General features: G+C 41.9%; 1 pseudogene; it reads left to right on the top strand.

The window, feature by feature from the left end:
• Positions 1–869: 869 nt before the first annotated feature.
• LOC136610952 (aldo-keto reductase family 1 member C1-like) lies at positions 870–23,506 on the top strand (annotated as a pseudogene).
• The last annotated feature ends 2,056 nt before the right edge of the window (positions 23,507–25,562 follow it).

The raw sequence follows: 25,562 nt of genomic DNA, 5'->3' as shown, positions 1-25,562 counted from the left end.
GCACACAATGAGGCGTAGTCCTAAGAAGGACCGTTGGGGTTCTTGTAGACAGGATCCTACTCTAACACTGTCCCTATAGCAACAGCAGCACTATCCCTATACTCTCCCAGCGTGTGTGAGGCGAGCCGTGGACGGGACTTTATATACTCGGCGGTCACCTGATCCCGACAGCCACTCACTGCTGTTGGAGGGCTGAGGGCTGGCACATCACAGCACGAAGCAGTAATGCCTTCCCTGCATGTCTATTGGCTAGAAATGGCGCTAAAAATGCGGGGAAGGAAATGGAATAGACTCGAGTACCGCGTGGTGTTGTCTCGAGTAACGTATAAACGCGGCATTGCCAGAACCGCGCCGACCGGAGGAGAACGTCCGCACATGAGTTATTCTGCGCACTAAATGCTGTAAGAATGATGTCCAAAAAACAAAATGCCGAATTAATTTCCCCCCCAATCCTCCTAAAAGATGAATAAAAGAAGAGTTCCACTATTACCATATATATATATATATATATATATATACCCAAACATGATTGGAAATACAACTTGTCCGCTGACACCAGCCCTCATGTGGCCGCAGCAACAAAGCATCAGACAGCGATGGCTGCTGGAAGGCCACTATGAAAAGAAGCGGAAAACTTAGTTGGTCATTAAAGTGCAGCAAGGCTTGGTCACTGAGGGGTTAACTACCTGTCAGGCTGCACAGAGGACCCCATAACTAAAGCAGGAGCCCCCCGTCTTCGGATGGCTTTATGCTGTAAACCTGCAATGTCTCAGGGCTTCCTGGAGCTTACTGCACTATTACAGTGAGGTCTCACCGCTCTCATCTATGGGAGCAGCCCTCCAGCACACATCACCCGGGCACAGGGCACAATGGCACTCAAGCCGGACTCCTGTGCTGTACTGAACGATGGGCATAAGATGCCAGTGATTGGATTTGGCACCTACGCCCCGCCATCGGTGAGTACAGAACTGCACCAAGCTCAGCAGCAAACCTGTGGCATTAGTGCCAGCTGCACCCAACTGCAGGGTTACCCGACAAGGCAGAACCCATCGCCCCCGGGTGTATTGATGGGAGGTACAACGGCTTCCAGCGATTTCTCAGTGCAGTCTATCGTAGCTTGTCACTGTAAGCATTACCATGATGGCTGCGGCGCTGTGATTGGCGCTGTGACCGGCGCTGTGATTGGCGCTGTTATTGGCGCTGTGACTGGCGCTGTGAGCGCTCCTTCACACGGGCGGATTCGCACGCCCAATACGCAGAGGATAGAACTCATTCAGTGCATTTCGGTCAGGGAAAATACCCCACAGAACGCTCCACAAAGGGCACTGCGGGGGGCACAAGTGTGCATGCAATACGCTGCGCAATACTGCCGGCAAAAGAAGACTCCTAGAACGCAATGGACTAACTAGCCAGTGCAAGTGCTGCGTCTTTGTTCACGGCGGGCCGACGAGCCTTCCCTGCGGGCGGAAAAGGACAGCAAAACACGCCGATACACGCAAAAAGCATCGCTTGTACTGCAAAAATACAGCGCTTAAGCACACACAAATACACCTGCGCTCCTGTGGGAGGAGCCGTTATGGGGGACGCAATATATCCTGCACTGTTATGGGGGCGCAATATATCCTGCACTGTTATGGGGGACGCAATATATCCTGCACTGTTATGGGGGCGCAATATATCCTGCACTGTTATGGGGGACGCAATATATCCTGCACTGTTATGGGGGACGCAATATACCCTGTACTGTTATGGGGACGCAATATATCCTGCACTGCTATGGGGGACGCAATATACCCTGTAATCTTCGCTGTTACGGGGGAATTATTATAATCTGCACTGCTATGGGGGACGCACTGTTGCTGAGGCTATTACAAGAGGGACACTGTGCCCACCATTATAGGTTGTGGAGGTCCAGTGACGGACGATTATGGGACTGTTATGGGGAAGCTACAGTAACCAGCTCTGTGATTGTCACAATTAGTGATTAGAACAACTAATTTGCATCTTGTTGAACACGGGCATAACTACAGAGAGATTGGCAGGACACATGCCCATGGGTCTGGACACCATGGCGGGCGACTTACTCGCCCACCCAACAATCTTCAGTGGCACAGCTATTCAGACAGTGAACTTGTACAAGGGAATTGTTAGTCGAAGGAGTTGTCTAACACGTCCGTAGGGCTGTGTGTGGTATGGCTTCTCAGCCTCATTGAATTGAATGGCAGCTGAGCTGCAGTACCACACACAACCTGCATAAAAGGGTGGCGCTGTATTTAGAAGAAAGCAGCCATGTTTCTCTAACCCTATACAACCCCTTTAAGCAATAAGTCATTGAATGACAATGTTATTACACACAGTACAGCAAAGAACAGGCGGTGGAGAGCACCAAGCTGGCCATTGAGGTCGGATATCGCCACATTGACTGCGCCTTTATATATATATGAGGGCGCCTGAGGTCGGCCAAGGCATTAGAGCGAAGATTGCTGATGGGACGGTGAAGAGGGAAGACATGTTTTATACCGGGAAGGTAGGACATTTTAATTCTGACCAATCAAAATATTCTTGTTTCACCTCTCTTCTTGTTAACATGGCCACTAGGGGGCAACGGTCTTCTGCTGTAATGAAGTTGTTCATTTGTTTTCCAGCTTTGGAGCACTAACCACACCTGAGAGGGTCCGACCCGCCCTGGAGAAATCTCTGAAGGATCTCCAACTGGATTACATGGATCTCTCATTATCCACACGCCAGTGGAGTTCAAGGTTTGGTAGAAATGCAGATCTGGATGTGACTAGAGTAGAAGATGTGATGTAACCCAGTTCAGTGCTTTTTCTCCTCCAGCCTGGAGATGATGCCGACCCCAAAGATGAAAACGGGAAGCTGATTTTCCATAACACAGATATCCGGGATACGTGGAAGGTAAGTTATAAGGACCGGATCATCGGAGGGTTGATGGGCGACTCCATTTTGGGTTGAGCATCTCTCTGATTATGTAACCACGATTTTTAGGCTTTGGAAGCGTGCAAAGATGCCGGGCTCGTCCGATCCATTAACCGCAGGCAGCTGGAGCGGATTCTCAGCATGCCAGGACTGAAGTACAAACCAGTGTGCAACCGGGTGAAAATCCCTACCATTAGAGATAAGTCGCCCCAAAATATCCGGGACCTTAAAAGATTTGTCCAGAACCAGAAAAATATGGCTGCTTATGTCCAAAAACAGCGCCACACCTGTCCACAGGCTGCTTGTGGTATTACAGTTTAACCCCATTCATTTCAGAGGAGCTGAGCTGCAATACCAAACAGAACCATGTAGAGGTGTGGCTTAAAGGGTTAATACTCTATATTGTCACACAAGGTATTCACTGTTCTACATAGTAACGATCCATTCTATATCTATATAGGTAGAATGTCACATATACCTCAATCAGAGCAAATTACTGGAGTTCTGCAAGAGTCACGACATTGTGCTGGTGGGATACTCGGTGCTGGGGTCCAGCAGAGCCGAGGGCTGGTAAGAACAAGTATCCTGGGTCACTACATGTGATAGGAATAGAATGTAAGCGGCACATCGGGATCCACAGACCAGAATCAGACAAAACAAGGTTACAAGTATTTTGAAGGTGAGGAGCTGCATCGTGTAGTGCACACTGAGAAATGATAAATATTATATTACACTCACAATGTATATATGTATACTCCAGTCACGAGCTGGGGAACACCTCACTTATTTTTAATATTAACACAGTTCAAGTCCAGGAAGCAAATATCAAGTGCAACTTAATGCGGCAAGAAATCAAAAAGTTACCATTCCAGCTGTGAAGAGAAAACTGCAGGTCTGAGAGGTAGAGGATCAGTAAAGGACCATTTACACTGACAGATGATCGCTCTAAAGGCACTCAAACTACAGTTTTGAGCAATTAACTTTGCATACATTATAGTAGCTAATTAGCTACTATAGAATATGCAAGCGGAGCAGGACGTAATACTGCCCCCCTATGTACAAGGATATACCTACTATAATACTGCCCCCTATGTACAAGAATATAACTACTATAATACTGCCCCCTATGTATAATAATAGAACTACTATAATACTGCCCCCTATGTACAGGAATATAACTACTATAATACTGCCCCCTATGTACAAGAATAGAACTACTATAATACTGCCCCCTATGTACAAGAATATAACTACTATAATACTGCTCCTATGTACAAGAATATAACTACTATAATACTGCCCCCGATGTACAAGAATATAACTACTATAATACTGCCTCCTATGTACAAGAATATAACTACTATAATACTGCCCCCTATGTACAAGAATATAACTACTGTAATACTGCCCCCTATGTACAAGAATATAACTACTATAATACTGCTCCCTATGTACAAGAATATAACTACTATAATACTGCCCTCTATGTACAAGAATATAACTACTATAATACTGCCCCCTATGTACAAGAATATAACTACTATAATACTGCCCACTATATACAAGAATATAACTACTATAATACTGCCCCCTATGTACAAGAATAGAACTACTATAATACTGCCCCCTATGTACAAGAATATAACTACTATAATACTGCCTCCTATGTACAAGAATATAACTACTATAATACTGCCTCCTATGTACAAGAATATAACTACTATAATACTGCCTCCTATGTACAAGAATATAACTACTATAATACTGCCCCCTATGTACAAGAATATAACTACTATAATACTGCCCCCTATGTACAAGAATATAACTACTATAATACTGCCCCCTATGTACAAGAATATAACTACTATAATACTGCCCCCTATGTACAAGAATAGAACTACTATAATACTGCCCCCTATGTACAAGAATATAACTACTATAATACTGCCCCTATGTACAAGAATATAACTACTATAATACTGCTCCCTATGTACAAGAATATAACTACTATAATACTGCCCCCTATGTACCAGAATATAACTACTATAATACTGCCTCCTATGTACAAGAATATAACTACTATAATACTGACTCCTGTGTACAGGAATATAACTACTATAATACTGCCTCCTATGTACAAGAATATAACTACTATAATACTGCGCCCTATGTACAAGAATATAACTACTATAATACTGCCCCCTATGTACAGGAATATAACTACTATAATACTGCTTATATGTACAAGAATATAACTACTATAATACTGCCCCTATGTACAACAATATAACTACTATAATACTGCTCCCTATGTACAAGAATATAACTACTATAATACTACCTCCTATGTACAAGAATATAACTACTATAATACTGCCGCCTATGTATAAGAATATAACTACTATAATACTGCCCCTATGTACAAGAATATAACTACTATAATACTGCCCCCTATGTACAAGAATATAACTACTATAATACTGCCCCGTATGTAAAAGAATATAACTACTATAATACTCCTATGCACAAGAATATAACTACTATAATACTGCCCCCTATGTACAAGAATATAACTACTATAATAGTGCTCCTATGTACAAGAATATAACTACTATAATACTGCTCCTATGTACAAGAATATAACTACTATAATACTGCCTCCTATGTACAAGAATATAACTACTATAATACTGCCCCCTATGTACAAGAATATACCTACTATAATACTGCCCCCTATGTACAAGAATATAACTACTATAATACTGCTCCCTATATACAAGTATATAACTACTATAATACTGCCCCTATGTACAAGAATATAACTACTATAATACTGCCCCCTATGTACAAGAATATAACTACTATAATACTGCCCCGTATGTAAAAGAATATAACTACTATAATACTCCTATGTACAAGAATATAACTACTATAATACTGCCCCCTATGTATAAGAATATAACTAATATAATACTGCTCCTATGTACAAGAATATAACTACTATAATACTGCCTCCTCTGTACAAGAATATAACTACTATAATACTGCCCCCTATGTACAAGAATATAACTACTATAATACTGCCCCCTATGTATAATAATAGAACTACTATAATACTGCCCCCTATGTACAGGAATATAACTACTATAATACTGCCCCCTATGTACAAGACTATAACTACTATAATACTGCCCCCTATGTACAAGAATATAACTACTATAATACTGCTCCTATGTACAAGAATATAACTACTATAATACTGCCCCCGATGTACAAGAATATAACTACTATAATACTGCCTCCTATGTACAAGAATATAACTACTATAATACTGCCCCCTATGTACAAGAATATAACTACTATAATACTGCCTCCTATGTACAAGAATATAACTACTATAATACTGCCTCCTATGTACAAGAATATAACTACTATAATACTGCCTCCTATGTACAAGAATATAACTACTATAATACTGCTCCTATGTACAAGAATATAACTACTATAATACTGCCCCCTATGTATAATAATAGAACTACTATAATACTGCCCCCTATGTACAGGAATATAACTACTATAATACTGCTTATATGTACAAGAATATAACTACTATAATACTGCCCCTATGTACAAGAATATAACTACTATAATACTGCTCCCTATGTACAAGAATATAACTACTATAATACAGCCTCCTATGTACAAGAATATAACTACTATAATACTACCTCCTATGTACAAGAATATAACTACTATAATACTGCTCCCTATGTACAAGAATATAACTACTATAATACAGCCTCCTATGTACAAGAATATAACTACTATAATACTGCCCCCTATGTACAAGAATATAACTACTATAATACTGCCCCCTATGTACAAGAATATAACTACTATAATACTGCCTCCTATGTGCAAGAATATAACTACTATAATACTGCCTCCTATGTGCAAGAATATAACTACTATAATACTGCCCCCTATGTACAAGAATATAACTACTATAATACTGCCTCCTATGTACAAGAATATAACTACTATAATACTGCCCTCTATGTACAAGAATATAACTACTATAATACTGCCCCCTATGTACAAGAATATAACTACTATAATACTGCCTCCTATGTGCAAGAATATAACTACTATAATACTGCCTCCTATGTGCAAGAATATAACTACTATAATACTGCCCCCTATGTACAAGAATATAACTACTATAATACTGCCTCCTATGTACAAGAATATAACTACTATAATTCTGCCTCCTATGTACAAGAATATAACTACTATAATACTGCCCCCTATGTACAAGAATATAACTACTATAATACTGCCCCCTATGTACAAGAATATAACTACTATAATACTGCCCCCTATGTACAAGAATATAACTACTATAATACTGCTCCTATGTACAAGAATATAACTACTATAATACTGCCTCCTATGTACAAGAATATAACTACTATAATACTGCCCCCTATATACAAGAATATAACTACTATAATACTGCCCCGTATGTAAAAGAATATAACTACTATAATACTCCTATGTACAAGAATATAACTACTATAATACTGCCCCCTATGTACAAGAATATAACTACTATAATACTGCCCCCTATGTACAAGAATATAACTACTATAATACTGCCCCCTATGTAGAAGAATATAACTACTATAATACTGCCCCCTATGTACAAGAATATAACTACTATAATACTGCTCCCTATATACAAGTATATAACTACTATAATACTGCCCCTATGTACAAGAATATAACTACTATAATACTGCCCCCTATGTACAAGAATATAACTGCTATAATACTCCTATGTACAAGAATATAACTACTATAATACTGCCCCCTATGTACAAGAATATAACTAATATAATACTGCTCCTATGTACAAGAATATAACTACTATAATACTGCCTCCTCTGTACAAGAATATAACTACTATAATACTGCCTCCTATGTACAAGAATATAACTACTATAATACTGCTCCTATGTACAAGAATATAACTACTATAATACTGCCCCGTATGTAAAAGAATATAACTACTATAATACTGCCCCCTATGTACAAGAATATAACTACTATAATACTGCCCCCTATGTACAAGAATATAACTACTATAATACTGCCCCCTATGTACAAGAATATAACTACTATAATACTGCCCCCTATGTACAAGAATATAACTACTATAATACTGCCCCCTATGTACAAGAATATAACTACTATAATACTGCCCCCTATGTACAAGAATATAACTACTATAATACTGCCCCTATGTACAAGAATATAACTACTATAATACTGCCCCCTATGTACAAGAATATAACTACTATAATACGGCCCCCTATGTACAAGAATATAACTACTATAATACTGCCTCCTATATACAAGAATATAACTACTATAATACTGCCCCCTATGTACAAGAAGATAACTACTATAATACTGCCCCCTATGTACAAGAATATAACTACTATAATACTGCCTCCTATGTACAAGAATATAACTACTATAATACTGCCCCCTATGTACAAGAATATAACTACTATAATACTGACCCCTATGTACAAGAATATAACTACTATAATACTGCCCCTATGTACAAGAATATAACCACTATAATACTGCCCCCTATGTACAAGAAGATAACTACTATAATACTGCTCCCTATGTACAAGAATATAACTAATATAATACTACCCCCTATGTACAAGAATATAACTACTATAATACTGCTCCCTATGTACAAGAATATAACTACTATAATACTGCCCCTATGTACAAGAATATAACCACTATAATACTGCCCCCTATGTACAAGAAGATAACTACTATAATACTGCTCCCTATGTACAAGAAGATAACTACTATAATACTGCCCCCTATGTACAAGAAGATAACTACTATAATACTGCTCCCTATGTACAAGAATATAACTAATATAATACTGCCCCCTATGTACAAGAATATAACTACTATAATACTGCCGCCTATGTACAAGAATATAACTACTATAATACTGCCCCCTATGTACAAGAATATAGCTAATATAATACTGCTCCTATGTACAAGAATATAACTACTATAATACTGCCCCCTATGTACAAGAATATAACTACTATAATACTGCCCCCTATGTACAAGAATATAACTACTATAATACTGCCCCCTATGTACAAGAATATAACTACTATAATACTGCCTCCTATGTACAAGAATATAACTACTATAATACTGCTCCTATGTACAAGAATATAACTACTATAATACTGCCTCCTATGTACAAGAATATAACTACTATAATACTGCCCCCTATGTACAAGAATATAACTTCTATAATACTGCCTCCTATGTACAAGAATATAACTACTATAATACTGCCCCCTATGTACAAGAATATAACTACTATAATACTGCCCCCTATGTACAAGAATATAACTTCTATAATACTGCCTCCTATGTACAAGAATATAACTACTATAATACTGCTCCCTATGTACAAGAATATAACTACTATAATACTGCCCCCTATGTACAAGAATATAACTACTATAATACTGCCTTCTATGTACAAGAATATAACTACTATAATACTGCCCCCTATGTACAAGAATATAACTACTATAATACTGCCTCCTATGTATAAGAATATAACTACTATAATACTGCTCCTGTGTACAAGAATATAACTACTATAATACTGCTCCAATGTACAAGAATATAACTACTATAATACTGCTCCTATGTACAAGAATATAACTACTATAATACTGCCTCCTATGTACAAGAATATAACTACTATAATACTGCTCCCTATGTACAAGAATATAACTACTATAATACTGCCTCCTATGTACAAGAATATAACTACTATAATACTGCCCCCTATGTACAAGAATATAACTACTATAATACTGCCTCCTATGTACAAGAATATAACTACTATAATACTGCCCCCTATGTACAAGAATATAACTACAATAATACTGCCCCCTATGTACAAGAATATAACTACTATAATACTGCCTCCTATGTACAAGAATATAACCACTATAATACTGCCCCCTATGTACAAGAATATAACTACTATAATACTGCCCCCTATATACAAGAATATAACTGCTATAATACTGCCCCCTATGTACAAGAATATAACTACTATAATACTGCCTCCTATGTACAAGAATATAACTACTATAATACTGCCCCCTATGTACAAGAATATAACTACTATAATACTGCCTCCTATGTACAAGAATATAACTGCTATAATACTGCCCCTATGTACAAGAATATAACTACTATAATACTGCCCCCTATGTACAAGAATATAACTACTATAATACTGCCCCCTATGTACAAGAATATAATAACTATTGTTAAGGACCGTTACACATGACTGGTCACATTAACCTTTCAAGCCTTGGGTTCCAAATTAGTGTGTACCTGGATGTATCAGAGAGGCCAAAAACTATATGATTTATAGTAATTAGATCCCACAGATACGTAGAGATGAGCCGCGGCAAGTATACAGCCCACTCTGCTTAAAGGGGTTGTCCCGCGCCGAAACGGGTTTTTTTTTTTCAACCCCCCCCCCCCCCGTTCGGCGCGAGACAACCCCGATGCAGGGACCTAAAAAAAAAACCGCTCAGCGCTTACCTTAATCCCCGCGCTCCGGTGACTTCTATACTTACCGGTGAAGATGGCCGCTGGGATCCTCTTCCTCCGTGGACCGCAGCTCTTCTGTGCGGTCCATTGCCGATTCCAGCCTCCTGATTGGCTGGAATCGGCACGTGACGGGGCGGAGCTACACGGAGTCGGCATTCTGCACGAGTGGCTCCATTGAAGAGAGCAGAAGACCCGGACTGCGCAAGCGCGGCTAATTTGGCCATCGGAGGGCGAAAATTAGTCGGCTCCATGGGAACGAGGACGCCAGCAACGGAGCAGGTAAGTAAAAAACTTTTGATAACTTCTGTATGGCTCATAATTAATGTACAATGTATATTACAAAGTGCATTAATATGGCCATACAGAAGTGTATAGACCCACTTGCTGCCGCGGGACAACCCCTTTAAGGCGCGTACACTGAATCTTTATTAACTTTTCATAGCGTTTCTCAATACAGGAAAGGAATACGTCATTAGTCACGGCTTTAATCTCATTGGGTTAGAAAAACATCAAGAATTGTGCTTAAGTCACTGATGGGAACCACTGATTAGTAAAACTTAACTTTTAATAATATAAAAAATGTAAAAAGGTTGCGTAGCTAAATACTATTCAAATTTTCTATGCATTTCAAGGGGAATGCTTGGGTAAAGTCACTGATACAGATACGGTCAGTCAGCAACCTGTAGATATAGGATATATTGATATATTAGTCCAAATCCTAAACATGTCCCTATGTTGTGACTATAATGTAGGGTCTATGATAGACTACTAAATATCTGTTAGCCTGTAGTCAGTCACGACCCCTGGCATGGCAGAATAGGTCAATATATAGACCGATAGTATTGATCCGCTATGACATTAGTCACAATACCAGCAATGGGCCAATGTGCGAGGGAAGCACCATAGATAACTTCTTATAGGTGCACAATAGATATAGTCAAACTCTATGTGCTCCCTAATTCACAGTCTGGCCATGGTATATTCATTTAGAGATGCAGAGTGTATAGATGTAAAACACACTCCATTCACATCAGGCTGGTTCACTAGTAGTGCATTACCCCCTTACAGATAGCAGAGTGATGTCACTAAGCATAATAGCTTTATTGTCGCTGATGCTTTCCAACTCAGTGATGAGATCAATTCACTGCTTAGTGTTCATAAGCAGAGATGGACACTCCTCACCAAACAGGAGGAATGAAGTATTCTTGGTATTGATCAGCATTCCTCCCTGTTGGATTATAGCTCAGTGTGGAGACCATATTACTGCTCAGAATTTGCAAGCAGGCATGGAAGCTCCTCACAAGACAGGATGAATGCGATACTCTTATTGTTAATAATCAGCATTCCTCACTGTCTAAATGAGCGGGGATGAACTATTCTTGTTAAGCACAGTTCATTCCCTGCTCTAACTGCCTGCCACCAACGCGTTTCCGCAGTTATATACAGCTAACTGCTTCATCAGGGTGGTTTGTAGAGAGGACAAGCATACACAGCCTGTCGGCTGGATGGTTACCAGCATAGATGGTATATAACGCCAAAGCCACGCCCACCCTGAGTGGGGGAACGTCCCACTGGACCAATAGGCGACCAGCGGCACACACACACCTCCTGCATAATATCGCGTTGTTACGGCGGTCCGCGCATGCGCAGACGCCGCCTGAGCCCGGCTGCCAACCATTGCCAACCAGCGGAGTACGTCGCTGGATGACAAAGCAGGCATCCCGGCACCATGGCAACGGAGCGCACCGGACAGCAGGAGGGGGGGCCGTACGCCGGTATGGAGACTATATTTCCCACAGGGGCTGGTATTATTGCGACATTGTGTTCACTGTTTGGATTAAAGCACATCTCTATGAGGTATATAGGAGATCTGCAGACAGGCATATTGTGTATGTAGATGTATATGCCTGAGAGTGATTGCAGACATCGTTACTATCATTTATTACAATAACAAACTTCCAATCCCCTGAGGATGGGGGTGGAGGCATCCTGTCCAAACAGCAGATGCATGATAATTATGGTGCATTCAGGGTCCTGTGATGACACGAAGGATTCACCAGATGCATTGGACAGTCTGTTATACACCAGGTAAGTGACTATGAAGCCAATTACATGACATGGCTTTATTATAGAAGCACTCGCTCTTATTGTTATCTGCATTTGTGACGCTACTATTCATATAGGGGGCCTATTAGGTGGCGTGAGCGTGTTATCAACACAATAGCAGCTGCATAATATGTAACGTGCATTTAGGGTCCTATTAATGGCAAAGAACCACCAGATGCATTGGACAGTCTGTTATAAGCCAGGTAAGTGACTATAGGTCCAATTGCAGAATATGAATTTATTAGCACTTGCTCTCAACATTATTATCTGTATTCATGTAGGAAGACCTATTCGGTGGCGTAAGCGAATTCTGAACCGACGTTCATACAACCAGTGCAATGCATTTCACCATCTCTTGTGGGTCTAATGCACCAAGAGGTGTACAGCTTTAGATTTCTTGCATATAACAAAGGTACTAGATTGTCAATAGATATTATACGTGCGACAAAGACACAACCCAAATCCATGTACCAACTCCGATTACTAGTAGTATATGCTGCATTGGGAAATGATGTACAGTTTAATATCAAGAGGACAGAATGATAATATACATCATATTCAACAAAACACCTGATCTCCTCTCAATCATGAATATCGATCGAAAAAGCTGCAGATTCAAATAAACGCCACATATGATTGCTGTTCATTCAGTCCCTTTGGACTACAAGTATCCAGGCGATGGATCCGTTGGGCTTCCTTTTGAAGTAATTTCCGGTCCCGGTTACCTCTTCTTCCATTTTCCCTAATGGTCTCCAACCCTTGAAACTTAACCACCTTGGGGTCATTGTTGTGACATTCTCGGACATGTGTGGCCAGACTTGTATGCTCCCCTCGATCTATGTTGCCGATGTGACCCAAGACACGTCTGCGAAGTTGTTGAATTGTCTTGCCAACATAGTCGAGGGGGCAGGGACAAGTTGCCTTATAGACAACACCGGTAGATCTACAATTGATGAATTCCCTGATTTTGTATTCATGGCCTGTGGATGAGCTGGTAAATATTGCTCCGCGCTTCATGTACTTACAGGCCTTACAACCCGAACAGGGATAGGAGCCCTTTGGTAGTTCCGAGTTCAGCCACGTAGTTGGAGATGTCACAGAGGTTAGGTGGCTATGGACTAGCCGGTCGCCCAAATTTCTTCCCCTCCTGTAAGTAATAAGGGTTTTTTTTGATAAATGTTCAGAAATATCTGCGTCACGATGAAGGATATGCCAATATTTAGACAGGATACCTCTCACCTCCCTGGAGCAGTCATCATAGGTACCCAAAATCCTAACCTTTCCATCACCACTAGGTCGGTTGGTCTTATTAAGGAGATTATCCCTATCAATATTCATCACATGTTCACTCGCTCTCGACACCACCTCTCGGGGATAGCCTCTATTAATAAACCGTTGAGACATTTCGTTTGATTTCAGTAGAAAGTCATTATCGGAGGAGCAATTCCTACGTACCCGAATTTGTTGTCCCTTTGGGATCCCACCTTTTAGTGGGACTGGGTGATGACTATCCCAGCGGAGTAACGTGTTCCTTGCCGTAGGTTTTCGAAACACTGTTGTCTCGAGGCTACCATTTTCCAGTTTTGATATTCTGAGGTCAAGGAATACAATTGACTCTGGATGTATCTCGGCCGTGAAGAATAGGCCCAGATTGTTTTTATTCAAGTTAGCGACAAATTTGAAATGAATATGTCGTCTATGAAACGAATCCACATTTCTATGGACGGAAGCCACGTTTCATTTGTCTCACTGAAAACAGATGTTTCCTCCCACCAGCCCAGGTATAGGTTGGCATAGCTGGGGGCACAAGGGCTCCCCTTAGCCGTACCCCTGAGCTGGTGGAAGTGCTTCCCTTCAAACAGGAAGTAGTTTCGATTGAGGACAAATGACAAAAATTGAAGCAGCATGATGTTATGTGCTTTTAGATGTGTACCACGTTGGCTAAGAAAGAACTCAACGGCCTGTAGTCCGCCCTGATGAGGTATAGAGCTATACAGCGCCTCTACATCGAGGCTCGCTAGTTTGGTATTTGCCGATAGTGTCAGCCCATCTAATTTCCTAAGGACATCAGTTGTGTCCTTAATGTAAGAGGGCAAGGCCTCAACAAACGGTCGCAATAGTACATCCAGATATTTACTGATTCCTTGACTCAGGTTGTCTATCCCCGAGACTATAGGACGACCTTTAAGTGGTGTCAGACCCTTATGGACTTTCGGTAGACCATAAAACGTAGCGATCTGTGGTGTGGAAGAGTAAAGGTACCGCAATTCATTTTCAGTAATAAGGGATTCCTCTTTGGCTTTTAGAAGCATTTCTTTCAATTCATCATTATACATATCCGTTGGATCAGATGGTAATATTTCGTAGCTAGCTCTGTCTTGGAGTATACGAAGACACATATCTCGATAGAGGTCACGGTCCATTACCACAACGTTCCCCCCCTTGTCAGATGGTTTAATGACAATGGTGGTATCCTTTTCAATGGTTAACAGGGCCTTTTTCTCTGCTATGGTCATATTCTGATATTTGAACTTTTTCCGTTTGGCAAGATTGGAAAGTTCATCGTTGACCATAGTTTCGAAAATGTCAATGCAAGCCGAGTCAACCACTGGGGGGGAGGTGGTATTCTTAGGTTTTAGTTGGGAGAACGGGCCCTTACTAGGATCCTTGGTGCCCTCCTGTTCAAGTTCTTCCAACAATTTAATCATCTCAATGTCTCTATACTCCAATCCTAGTTCGCTACATTTCTTTTTGTCCTGTATAACAACATATTTCTTCCAACGTAACTTCCGGAGAAATAATGCTACATCTTTTGTCCAATTGAAGGAATCAAACCTATTGGTGGGGATAAATGACAAACCCTTCCTTATCACTGCCTGCTCATTTAATGAAAGTATTCGGGATGACAAATTTATTATTTGGAGTTCGTTTTCTGTTATACTCCAAGACAGAGCTAGCTACGAAATATTACCATCTGATCCAACGGATATGTATAATGATGAATTGAAAGAAATGCTTCTAAAAATCGCCTGGATACTTGTAGTCCAAAGGGACTGAATGAACAGCAATCATATGTGGCGTTTATTTGAATCTGCAGCTTTTTCGATCGATATTCATGATTGAGAGGAGATCAGGTGTTTTGTTGAATATGATGTATATTATCATTCTGTCCTCTTGATATTAAACTGTACATCATTTCCCAATGCAGCATATACTACTAGTAATCGGAGTTGGTACATGGATTTGGGTTGTGTCTTTGTCGCACGTATAATATCTATTGACAATCTAGTACCTTTGTTATATGCAAGAAATCTAAAGCTGTACACCTCTTGGTGCATTAGACCCACAAGAGATGGTGAAATGCATTGCACTGGTTGTATGAACGTCGGTTCAGAATTCGCTTACGCCACCGAATAGGTCTTCCTACATGAATACAGATAATAATGTTGAGAGCAAGTGCTAATAAATTCATATTCTGCAATTGGACCTATAGTCACTTACCTGGCTTATAACAGACTGTCCAATGCATCTGGTGGTTCTTTGCCATTAATAGGACCCTAAATGCACGTTACATATTATGCAGCTGCTATTGTGTTGATAACACGCTCACGCCACCTAATAGGCCCCCTATATGAATAGTAGCGTCACAAATGCAGATAACAATAAGAGCGAGTGCTTCTATAATAAAGCCATGTCATGTAATTGGATTCATAGTCACTTACCTGGCTTATAACAGACTGTCCAATGCATCTGGTGAATCCCTTCGTGTCATCACAGGACCCTGAATGCACCATAATTATCATGCATCTGCTGTTTGGACAGGATGCCTCCACCCCCATCCTCAGGGGATTGGAAGTTTGTTATTGTAATAAATGATAGTAACGATGTCTGCAATGACTCTCAGGCATATACATCTACATACACAATATGCCTGTCTGCAGATCTCCTATATACCTCATAGAGATGTGCTTTAATCCAAACAGTGAACACAATGTCGCAATAATACCAGCCCCTGTGGGAAATATAGTCTCCATACCGGCGTACGGCCCCCCCTCCTGCTGTCCGGTGCGCTCCGTTGCCATGGTGCCGGGATGCCTGCTTTGTCATCCAGCGACGTACTCCGCTGGTTGGCAATGGTTGGCAGCCGGGCTCAGGCGGCGTCTGCGCATGCGCGGACCGCCGTAACAACGCGATATTATGCAGGAGGTGTGTGTGTGCCGCTGGTCGCCTATTGGTCCAGTGGGACGTTCCCCCACTCAGGGTGGGCGTGGCTTTGGCGTTATATACCATCTATGCTGGTAACCATCCAGCCGACAGGCTGTGTATGCTTGTCCTCTCTACAAACCACCCTGATGAAGCAGTTAGCTGTATATAACTGCGGAAACGCGTTGGTGGCAGGCAGTTAGAGCAGGGAATGAACTGTGCTTAACAAGAATAGTTCATCCCCGCTCATTTAGACAGTGAGGAATGCTGATTATTAACAATAAGAGTATCGCATTCATCCTGTCTTGTGAGGAGCTTCCATGTCTGCTTGCAAATTCTGAGCAGTAATATGGTCTCCACACTGAGCTATAATCCAACAGGGAGGAATGCTGATCAATACCAAGAATACTTCATTCCTCCTGTTTGGTGAGGAGTGTCCATCTCTGCTTATGAACTCTAAGCAGTGAATTGATCTCATCACTGAGTTGGAAAGCATCAGTGACAATAAAGCTATTATGCTTAGTGACATCACTCTGCTATCTGTAAGGGGGTAATGCACTACTAGTGAACCAGCCTGATGTGAATGGAGTGTGTTTTACATCTATACACTCTGCATCTCTAAATGAATATACCATGGCCAGACTGTGAATTAGGGAGCACATAGAGTTTGACTATATCTATTGTGCACCTATAAGAAGTTATCTATGGTGCTTCCATTGCACATTGGCCCATTGCTGGTGTTGTGACTAATGTCATAGCGGATCAATATTATCGGTCTATATATTGACCTATTCTGCCATGCCAGGGGTCGTGACTGACTATAGGCTAACAGATATTTAGTAGTCTATCACAGACCCTACATTATAGTCACAAGATAGGGACATGTTTAGGTCTCAACCTGGATTTGGACTAATATATCAATATATCCTATATCTACAGGTTGCTGACTGACCGTATCTGTATCAGTGACTTCAGTTTTGTTCCAGTGGGAACTTTTCTGCCTCGGTGACAAAGAATTGTACTTTGTTCAACAATCAGCGCAGTGAGAATAAATATGTGAAATGTCCTTCAAATGATTATTCCTCCCTTGTGAGTTTGGATGATCGCAGCGTCTTATCAGCACAAAATGTTCTTTTCCCAAAGCTCAGGGCGTGGGAGGGTTTCTTCTGATAACGATTTTTTTCAGGCTTGGCTCTCGGAAGAATAAAAACAAATCATGCTCCATTTTGTATCTAGCGGCCATTTTGAGACAGATTCTTCCATTTTATGGACCTGTACCTTCTCACTATAATACTGCCCCTATGTACAAGAATATAACTACTATAATACTGCCCCTATGTACAAGAATATAACTACTATAATACTGCTCCTATGTACAAGAATATAACTACTATAATACTGCCCCCTATGTACAAGAATATAACTACTATAATACTGCCCCCTATGTACAAGAATATAACTACTATAATACTGCTCCCTATGTACAAGAATATAACTACTATAATACTGCCCCCTATGTACAAGAATATAACTACTATAATACTGCCCCCTATGTACAAGAATATAACTACTATAATACTGCCCCTTGTGTACAAGAATATAACTACTATAATACTGCCCCCTATGTACAAGAATATAACTACTATAATACTGCCCCCTATGTACAAGAATATAACTACTATAATACTGCTCCCTATGTACAAGAATATAACTACTATAATACTGCCCTCTATGTACAAGAATATAACTGCTATAATACTGCCCCCTATGTACAAGAATATAACTACTATAATACTGCCCCCTATGTACAGGAATATAACTACTATAATACTGCCCCCTATGTACAAGAATATAACTACTATAATACTGCCCCCTATGTACAAGAATATAACTACTATAATACTGCCCCCTATGTACAAGAATATAACTACTATAATACTGCTCCCTATGTACAAGAATATAACTACTATAATACTGCCCCCTATGTACAAGAATATAACTACTATAATACTGCTCCCTATGTACAAGAATATAACTACTATAATACTGCCCCCTATGTACAAGAATATAACTACTATAATACTGCCCCCTATGTACAAGAATATAACTACTATAATACTACTCCTATGTACAAGAATATAACTACTATAATACTGCTCCTATGTACAAGAATATAACTACTATAATACTGCCCCCTATGTACAAGAATATAACTACTATATTACTGCCCCCTATGTACAAGAATATAACTACTATAATACTGCCCCCTATGTACAAGAATATAACTACTATATTACTACCCCCTATGTACAAGAATATAACTACTATAATACTGCCTCCTATGTACAAGAATATAACTACTATAATACTGCCCCCTATGTACAAGAATATAACTACTATAATACTGCCCCCTATGTACAAGAATATAACTACTATATTACTGCCCCCTATGTACAAGAATATAACTACTATAATACTGCCCCCTATGTACAAGAATATAACTACTATATTACTACCCCCTATGTACAGGAATATAACTACTATAATACTGCCCCCTATGTACAAGAATATAACTACTATAATACTGCCTCCTATGTACAAGAATATAACTACTATAATACTGCCCCCTATGTACAAGAATATAACTACTATAATACTGCCCCCTATGTACAAGAATATAACTACTATAATACTGCCCCCTATGTACAAGAATATAACTACTATAATACTGCCCCCTATGTACAAGAATATAACTACTATAATACTGCTCCTATGTACAAGAATATAACTACTATAATACTGCTCCCTATGTACAAGAATATAACTACTATAATACTGCCCCCTATGTACAAGAATATAACTACTATAATACTGCCCCCTATGTACAGGAATATAACTACTATAATACTACCCCCTATGTACAAGAATATAACTACTATAATACTGCCCCCTATGTACAAGAATATAACTACTATATTACTGCCCCCTATGTACAAGAATATAACTACTATAATACTGCCCCCTATGTACAAGAATATAACTACTATAATACTACCCTCTATGTACAAGAATATAACTACTATAATACTGCCCCCTATGTACAAGAATATAACTACTATAATACTGCTCCCTATGTACAGGAATATAACTACTATAATACTACCCCTATGTACAAGAATATAACTACTATAATACTGCCCCCTATGTACAAGAATATAACTACTATAATACTACCCTCTATGTACAAGAATATAACTACTATAATACTGCCCCCTATGTACAAGAATATAACTACTATAATACTGCCCCCTATGTACAGGAATATAGCACTGTTTTCTGTGTACAAGAATCTACTATAATTCTCTGCCCTTTGCTCCAGAGTAATAAAGCATGGAATGTTTTCTCATGTTCCTTCCTTTTAGTTCACGGTTTGTCCTCACCTGACCTCTTCCTCAGGGCGGGCTGCCAGGACATTTTACTAGTCATTGTTAGTTGGCAGGTTTAGTAAGACATTTATGTTGTCAGTAAAAGGAAGCAGAGTTACTGCCGTGTGTTTGTGTCGGTCTCTGGTGAACTTGTCCCTAGTATCCCGCTGTTCGGGGTCTTCAGTGATATACAGTGTATACCCGCTGTGCCTGGCATTGCAGCTCGTGCCCATTCACGTGAAGGCCATATGACCAATGAACATAACCTCACCTGCCTGAGAAGAGGCTGCGGCACTCACACAAGCACCATGGTCTCTTCAATCAACTGATTGGCAGATGTCTTGAGCGGCGGACCACCTACAATCTCATGCTGATGTCCTGAAGGGAGGTCATCTATATATTAGTCCCCGATAACTCCTGTAACTGTTCCATCTATTACATAGATACTAGAGATGATCTCTCTCTCTCTCTACCCCTCTCCCTACCCCGCTACCCTCCGCCGCCCCCCCGAGCACGCTCAGGCAAGAATGCAGTTACTCGAGAAGAGCGTGGCTCGCTTGAGTAGCTGACTTATCTGAGCATGCTCACTCATCTCTAATAGAAACCCATTGTGTTATATACTTTATACTAATAGTGTAATACTTTGTTTCTCCTGTGGGGGTGCTGCAGGAATATTACACACTTTGTAACTCAGAGATTACGGAATATTGTGGCATTCTCAGCAGCAGGACCACCAGTGAGCAGATCAGGAGACTATTCTAATACGGAGTGATTGCTCAGAGTCGGCAGCCCTTTAGGTACATGAAGTGACTGCAGTGATGTTAGAGGGAGGGCCTCCTGTCGGCACATTTAGGATCCTCCATTACATTTATTACTGTGTTTATAAATATTGTAGCTATTTAATACTTATTTTTAGAATCTTCTATGGGATGGCGACATGGCCAGGGCCGCTGCAATGAATGGGGGTTAAAGGGGTTGTCCAGGGTTAGAAATACACAGCACCACCCTTATCCATAGGGCTGTGTGTGGTATTGCAGGTCATCTCCTCTGACGTCAATGGAAGCTGAGCTGCAATACCAGACACAACCCACAGACTAGGGTGGTGCTGTGTTTGGAAGAAAGCAGCCATGTTATTCTTACCCTAGACAATCCCTTTTAATGGACAGAAACTTGTCCAGACGACTACAGTCTAGCTGCATACACCAGTGTAAGGACATGTTCTACATTAGAGTCCGTACAAACATGTTGGTACCGCTATCCTAATACCAGCCATGTCCATACCTCTCTTTTCTTTGGCCCCAATGAGTTGTAGCATCCCCTCTGTAGCCTTATGTAGCCATTATGCTCCCTATGTGGCCCCATTTAGTTGTGGCATCCCCTCTGTAGCCTCACTTAGCCATTATGCTCCCTATGTGGCCCCATTTAGTTGTGGCATCCCCTCTGTAGCCTGATTTAGGTATTGTGCCCCCTGCGTGGCCCACTTAGTTATAGCGCCCTGTCTGAAGCCCTTCTGTCATTATATAATAGAGGGGGGTGTAATGACCGTGATGCTGGGGCCTCGTGGCGCACCCTACGCGGCTGCCTGTCATACCTATCATGCACCCATCGTCCGTTAACAAGTGCCTTATTTTCTCTTTTCTCTTTGCGGTCTGTCAGAATAGAGTGGCAGGGAAGCTGAAGGTCACGGCGGCTCAGGTGGCCATGCGGTATCTGCTACAGAAGGGAATTGTCGTCCTTGCCAAAAGCTTCACCCCCGAGAGGATCAAGCAGAACTTCCAAGTAAGTAGAGCGATCCCCATGATCCCGTTAGATAGGGGCATTGATATTTAAGGGCTCCCTCCTTTAGGCGTTGAGCACATGACTGTCTTATTGTATCTTCATTGGGAATCCACCACAGAGGAACCATAAGTGAACTTGGCCAAAAGGTCCATTTGCTGTGGGCCGATCATAAATAAAACAAATCTATGTTTGTGATTGCAGAGGAGACCCTCAGAGCAGAATGCGCACTGCAGCTTCTAAGAGAGAAGTAAATGCTGGAAGCTCTAATAGAGCTATCCGGCCAGAATCTGAGCGTGAAGCCCCCGGACCCCAAAATGTATAATCCGTACCAGGGCCGCCATATGTGACTTACAGTGCTGGTTTGTTCTGATATGTCAGAGGCGCATTACGGTCTCCTTCAGGCTTCAACCTCATGTTGAAAATGTGTGGATATGATTACTTCCTATGTGTTTGGGGACCTCTGTGATCGCTGCTCGCGCCCCGCGGATGGTTAAAGCGCCGTTTGCCTTTTATGAACATAAATTCTTTGCTCTTCTCTCTGACAGGTTTTTGACTTTGAATTAAGTGATGAAGAATTCTCACAGCGGGACCCGACCCGAGCGTCTGCAGAGAGCAGCGTGGGCACTCACCTCTACCGCGGCCCCGGCTCTTCATATGCTGGCTGCCGGGCAGCCGGCGGATGCGCAGAGTGGGGCTGGCGGCCGGTGAGTGACGTTTCTGTGCGGGCCGTCTGCATAGGATTGCGTTTGTTAACGCAATCCTATGGCAGCTTCCAGGGGCGGAAATTCCGTGGGAAATCCCGCTGCAGAATTTCCGCTCGTGTGCACGGGGCCTTACTATTTTTTAGGTATTTATTATTTTACTATTTTATTTTTCTTTCTGTTTCAGCTGGAAAGAACGCCCCAAGTATCCCTTCCATGACGAGTATTAGGAGCAGTAATAAACCCCGACCCTTCCTAGTCTGGCACATGCCGACCCTCCGGGAATATACAGTCTGGGGGTCGGGATTGTGTGCCAAGAGGTGGCTCCACTGGCTGAACATCTGAGCCTTGGCTGGACAGCTCCATGCTACTCATCGCCGTAGTCCTTGCTTCATTCTGTCTTCATCGGCTTCCTCTGGCCTTTCCTCTTGTGTTTAGCTCTAGTCTAGCTCCTTACCTCCTCTGCTGTATTCCTCTTGGACTCGCCTCTCACTGCTGAACTGACATGGTGGAATTGTGCGGCTGAGTTCATATGGTGGCGCTTATCTAGTGGGTTTAGTTATGATTTGTTTTCTCTTTTAGTTGTGACGCCAGTGCCCCTGGGCACGATTTGTAGTAGTGAGTGGTGAGGTGCTGAATAAAACATGGGGTCGGATACTTTGCTTGACTTGTTGTAAACGCGATGTTAGTAAATAAGGCAGGGAGGTCCTTCTCTTCAACGCTCACAGCGAAGAACAACTGATATACAATTTGCAACATTAAAGATACTTGTGTGACACGTTCATATCCTGGGAGCTTCCTCGGAATGTCTTTTCTCCATCCCTCTTGGTATCTACATCTCTTATCTCTCCTCTACTCGCTGTCACAGCTGACTCTCCTTCTCTGTTACTCACTGTTTCTCCGCTTGCTCTCTTTCTTCTCCTGTCTCTCTCTCTATTGCTCTCCTGCTTCTGCCTTTCCTTCTGCTTTTCTGCCACTTCTCTCTCATCTACCTCTGGCCACCGTTGTCCGGCTATTTATCACCTCTGTCACCTGACCAGTCTGTATGCAGCCAATCACAACCTATTTCATTGCTAGGCTACCTGTACGCTCATTCCTGCCCTCTCCATCTGGCACGCAGTTCTTCTACATACAAGACAGATAGGGAAGTCCTAGGTTTTCTCACTCGCAGTATTAAGGCGCGACAATCCCGAAATCAATGGTTTCATTTGTTCCATTATAACCAGACTAAGCGCGGCTCTCAGGAGGGTTATGCTGTATTTAGGGCGTTTGGCCTGGAGAGTCACGCCAGATTTGTGAGACGTATAAGTATATGAACCCCGTCCTGTTGAATGGGTTCACACACATAAGCAATTTTTTCCCTGCATTGTGGCACAGCAAAAAAACACGTCATGTCCTATCTTTGGGCTTTCCCTCGAAACGCCTCACATTGCGTTGTTTTCAGTGGGGCCAGCACAGCATGGCGCGGCCTGCGGAGTACATGGGAGTGCGGTGCGAGGTTTATCCATTGGAAACAATAGGAAACCCTCCGTGATCCCCCGGGGCCTAAAAGGGGTGCGGAGGAGCGCTAATGTCCTGAAGTGATGCGTTTTACATCTGCAGGGACATCGCACGTTGGCGAGCGCGATAACAGGCGGAGTTTCACAGCTCGATACCGCACTCACCTGGGTGCAATAAGCCTTGGGTGGATTCACACAGGTAGGGTCTCCGTGGGTTTTGTGTGTTGCGGGACGAACAAAACGCGTAGTGAAATAAACCCTGTTGTTTACATGCGCAAATCTTCTCCGGAGATCGCAAATCCCAGCATGTTGTACTTTTCTGCACGTCTGCGGTGATCTCCCCATCGGGCACGATAAGTATCGCGGCGCTCAGATTACACGGCAGTTTATATGAGTGCGATTTTTAATGTCTACTATTATAAATCCCCGTGATTTTCACCCGCGTGTTCTGCGCTGCGATTCTCCTGCATGTCACAAAACACCCGCAGTAAACAACCTAATTTTCCAAGCGCGATATCGCTACGTGTTTCTTGTACTGCCATCATGCTCGCCCATCTGAATACACTCTCAGGCTAACTTCAACCGGGCGAGCCCGGTATCGGGCCGTGAATCGCCGCATGATATCGCGCTTGCCACCATGTGAATTCCCTGCGGATGCGAGACGTTTCATGTCACAACTTCCCCTGCATCACTTCAGGGTAGAAGCACCCCCCCCCCCCCCCCCGCCGCGGCTGGCAGTTTCTCCCATTGTTTTCAATGATGTGATGTTGCCGCCGGTCCCATTCAACACAATGGCGCTGTGATGCGAGAACACGCAGAAAGCTGGAACATGCTGCAATCTGTTCCCCAAATGGCGGTGCCATGCAGGGCGCTATCGCGGTGCCATGCAGGGTGATATCGCGGTGCCATGCAGGGTGATATCGCGGTGCCATGCAGGGTGATATCGAGGTGCCATGCAGGGTGATATCGCGGTGCCATGCAGGGTGATATCGAGGTGCCATGCAGGGTGATATCGAGGTGCCATGCAGGGTGATATCGCGGTGCCATGCAGGGTGATATCGCGGTGCCATGCAGGGTGATATCGAGGTGCCATGCAGGGTGATATCGCGGTGCCATGCAGGGTGATATCGAGGTGCCATGCAGGGTGATATCGCGGTGCCATGCAGGGTGATATCGCGGTGCCATGCAGGGTGATATCGCTCATGTGTATGACC

Source organism: Eleutherodactylus coqui, chromosome 2 (genome assembly GCF_035609145.1).
Source record: "Eleutherodactylus coqui strain aEleCoq1 chromosome 2, aEleCoq1.hap1, whole genome shotgun sequence".
NCBI lineage: Eukaryota > Metazoa > Chordata > Amphibia > Anura > Eleutherodactylidae > Eleutherodactylus > Eleutherodactylus coqui.
Note: the sequence above shows the minus strand (reverse complement) of the source record. Positions and strands in the feature narration are given on the sequence as shown.